This window comes from Aplysia californica, unplaced genomic scaffold (genome assembly GCF_000002075.1).
Source record: "Aplysia californica isolate F4 #8 unplaced genomic scaffold, AplCal3.0 scaffold00027, whole genome shotgun sequence".
In the NCBI taxonomy this organism is placed as follows: Eukaryota; Metazoa; Mollusca; class Gastropoda; order Aplysiida; family Aplysiidae; genus Aplysia; species Aplysia californica.
This window is the reverse complement of record NW_004797297.1, coordinates 851098-855144: the sequence shown is the minus strand read 5'-3', so window position 1 is coordinate 855144 and position 4047 is coordinate 851098. Positions and strand designations below refer to the sequence as shown.

The window sequence follows — 4047 nt, the reverse complement described above, 5'->3', positions numbered from 1 at the left end:
CAAAGGGAGAAAATATTAAAAGAAATAAAATGTAATAGCAAGCACTTGTAACTTGCAATAATGACCTCTCCAAAAGCGGTGTGCTGGTCTGCCTAAACATGTGGTTAGATGGTTAAACCTCCTTATGAATTCGCATGTGACCTATAAAAACGCCATGCCAAGTGCTATACCTTTTTTAAGAAGAATTTCCCCAAACAAAGCAATGGCGGTCTTCTGGTTGGGCCAGTGTGAATGTCAAGATTTAACTGTCTTGATTTTCTTTCTTCTTTTGTTATGGCTTTCCCTGTTGTCCTAAATAATATTTTTCTCTAAAGGCTTGCTGCCACTTTGCACAGCTTTACGCCTCAGTGATCGGTCAAGATAGAGATTCCCACTCACACATCAATGGGGAAAAAAATTTCTGGTCTTCAGAGTGTCTTTATACCCTTTTTCGTACCAATGCTCTTCCTCCTGTATACAAATTTTAATACTGACTAGAAGATAACTTTCTGGAGCCGTAAGTTTGACATTTGTACCAACTGCACCGCCCGTCTAAATTAGGTTTTCTTCGCCCTCTAGAGAATGATTGTGTCGTACTGGTATAGGGCTCCCTTAGGAATGTTTGGACTGTTTGGGGGTTTGCGTGACCGGGGGGAGGGGGTATATTTGTAATCGAGCAGTGCCAGCATATTTGAGCAAAATCCGATATTTATCCCGATATCGGATAGGTTCGCAAATATAAAGTTTGGTGACTATTGAAGTTTTTAAGGTCGCAAATGTAATGTTGAGATGCTATTCGAAGTTTGTAGGTTCGCAAGTGTATTGCACCAGTGCAGTGAATCCCCAGTATTCTTCTCAGACAGGAGAGATGAAACCCGTTGAGCTAGTTGGTACCTGTTTTGTACACTGTCCGGGACTGGACTCCCCATATTCAAGGGTTGGTTATACAACAGCACTATACAGACTGAGTTTGGACTCTCAGCACACTAGAGACTGGAGACGTCCCAAACTCTATTTAACAGTTTACGGTATAACCAAATGCGCAACTAGCTTTGCTAAGTTTACCTACTCATAATAGGGGGACTCTCACGAAATGACTTGAACGCCAAATTGTTTTTTGTTGGGTTTTTTAAGTTGAAATACGGGCATTTTATTCTAATCCACACCATTCAGCAGCATTCATTCCATCTTGTATTCAAGATAAATGGATACTTTTGCTTCCAAATAAACACAAGTAAACACACTTTAAGATGATACCAATAACTTTACCTGCCCTAAAATTGGCATGTAGAGTTATTGGTATCAACTTAAAGCTTGTTCACTTGTCTTTATTTGGATGAAAAAAAAATATCCACTTATCTTGAATACAAGTCGAGATATTTGCAATTGAAGGAGGTGGGGGTCACCTGTTTTTAGAGGTAAAATTAGTGAGAAAATGGCCGCCAAAGATTAGTTATTTCCTTAGCTTAATAGTCCGTGGTAACTAAAAATGTATATTTTTGTGCCTTTAATCCACGCTTTTAAGAAAAATCCACACAAAAATTTGTTCTATAATGGGCATGAACGGTGTTAAGCCAAAAAAAAAAAACAATTTATAAAAATTCACAAACCTGCGGAAAAATGCAAGTTTCTTCACTTTGATTATTTTGGCGAGAGCCTGATTCCACCACGGTGCCTCACATAATATATAATATCTTTGAAATATCTTTCTGTCTCTGTTGCTCACATCCTTCATAGTGGGTGGTTGGTGTGCGCTCCGGTGAGATTGGCTCCACCTGTCTTATCAAACATCTTTTGTCTATATCTCTCCTCTTCCTTTTTCACTCTCTAGTAACACCTCAATCTAATCTTGGGCTTTTATAATAGATCTATTATGACCTCATAGTTTTGCAGGTGACGTAAATCTGTCACTATAACACCCTTCTCAGCAGCAACAGAAAGGTAGCAGTGCTAAAAAGCCTTTTCTAGCAAACGCTGACATCAGATGGAGTGCTCTGGCTCTGCACCTGTGAAGGTCACCAATGCCGTTACGTAACAGTATAAGCCTTGATTGTAGAAGGATCGAGCTGTGGTGTCACTCATGGGGTAGGCAGAGGACACTCATGATCAGTTTGGCGCGCGCGGGTCGGTTACAACCAGGCCACACCGCAACAATGCGCGAACGTGAGTGGAGTAGACGAGAGAGGGGAATCCTCGGCCCTCGGGAATGGACTTGGAGTGAGGGGAGAAGGGTAGGTAGGACGGGGGGGGGGGGACAGAGATGAATGAGACTGCCTAAATGAGAGCACCCTCTTCCAAGCATATCTGTTGCAAATTCGAGTTGGACGTTGCGCAGAGAAAAGAAAGCTTTGCCAGTTGCCAGAGGCTTGTTAAGATTCCGTGCAATGAATCGAGTACATTGAGAGGTTTTTCCGTGCGGGTTTCCGCACGCGGTGCAAAGTTTGTTTCCTTTAACGCAATAGTTATGAATAGAATGTAGGTCATGTTATGCGCGTGAGAGGGGAGTAAGTACAGGCATTTTCTGACAAGCGTTTTCGGATTCCGTGCACGCTGCATGCACACACGTTGTGAGCGACTCGGTGAGTAGGTGTGCTGTTTACCACGTGCGACAAATTTTGATACGACTATTGTGCAGAATCTTTTGTTTGTTCGTAAAAGTATAGAGAACCACAGTGGGTTTTACTATTCAGAGTGAACTGCGTGAACTTTGTTTGTGCTCTTGGAATTATTACCTTAAATGCTGATGAGTGAGATGTTCAGAAAATTTATGTTTTCGGACTGTGATAGAACGAATGTCTGTCGATTTGGAAACGTCATGATTTAGCTTTTGATGCGGTCTGACGTTCGGTACCTCAAAAACAAAATGTGTCGGCTTTTTACATATTTCCAGCAGGACTGTTTGTGTTTTTTAACACTAACAAGAAAGTATATTATCTTCAGGTTAGAAGATATTTGACATCACCCCTCAAGTGATTCTCCAAGCTGCTGCATCAACAAAATATCCTCTCACAGCCCTTAAGCACTGGTGTGAAGCTTCTGGCTTCTCACGTGGAGATCTGCACCTGCTATTGTAGAGAAGTTTTCACTTATGACCACAGTGTGTGGACGCTGAGAATCGTTGGCAGGATAAAAGAAGTGGATTACTTGACAACGCCAGAGAAACATGGTGAGTACATTCGGGCTTATATTAAGATAGACCACGTCAAGTATTATGGTTTAGCCCATTAAAAAAACTGTCAACTTTTAAAAAAGAGCAAGAGAACCTATTCGCAATTCCAAAGTCTGATTCAGAAGCTGTAAATTTCTTCTTTTTTCGGGGGTGGGGGGGGTGGGGTGGATCTTTTTTGTTTGTGTTGTTTTTCCTTTTTTTGTGCCCTTTTTCTTTTTTTTTTACGGGGGATGGGTAGCTTTTTAGGGGGAGTGGTGATGCTGCCTTTGGAATCTCCAAGTGCTACCTAGACATAATAAATGAATAAATATGTTTGCTGGTGGAGCTCTTTGTGTCTACCTTTCTCTGTTGTTGTTTTTTCAACTTTGCAAATCACCCACGCCCTTAGTTATCTCTTTCTTCCAGTCTCTCTCTTTCTCTCTCTCTCTCTCTCTCTCTCTCTCTCTCTCTCTCTCTCTCTATCTATCTATCTATCTATCTATCTATTTCTCTTTCTCTCCGTGTGTGTGTGTGTGTGTGTGTGTGTGTGTTTGTGTGTGTGTGTGTGTGTGTGTATGTGTGTGTGTGTGTGTGTGTGAGTGCGTGAGTCTCTCTGTCTCTCTCCATTTCTCAAACACATACAACACAAACAAATTACACTCAAAACGCACTCGCCAGCACACAGTCACACACTTACACATGTTATTATACACATGCAAACACGCGCACCAACACAGACATATACACACGCGCTCGCGCGCGCACACACACACACACACACACACACACACACACACACACAAACCATACACTTAAAACACACTGACAAGAAACTTTAAACTTTAACCCTTCCAGCCCCAGCCATTTTTGTGCACTCCCTAACCCCAGTCCCAGCCAATACAGCAGTATTTCAGAAAAAG

The 4047-nt window shown here is 41.8% G+C and overlaps 1 protein-coding gene across 1 annotated transcript in view; it reads left to right on the top strand.

Moving 5' to 3' along the window:
- Window positions 1-2243: 2243 nt before the first annotated feature.
- The window catches only part of LOC101863719 (sodium-dependent phosphate transport protein 2B), a gene marked incomplete in the record, with an annotated part of 43050 nt that continues 41246 nt past the window's right edge, over window positions 2244-4047 (top strand). Inside the window, 2 exon segments of the mRNA XM_013090089.2 lie at window positions 2244-2558; window positions 2920-3135.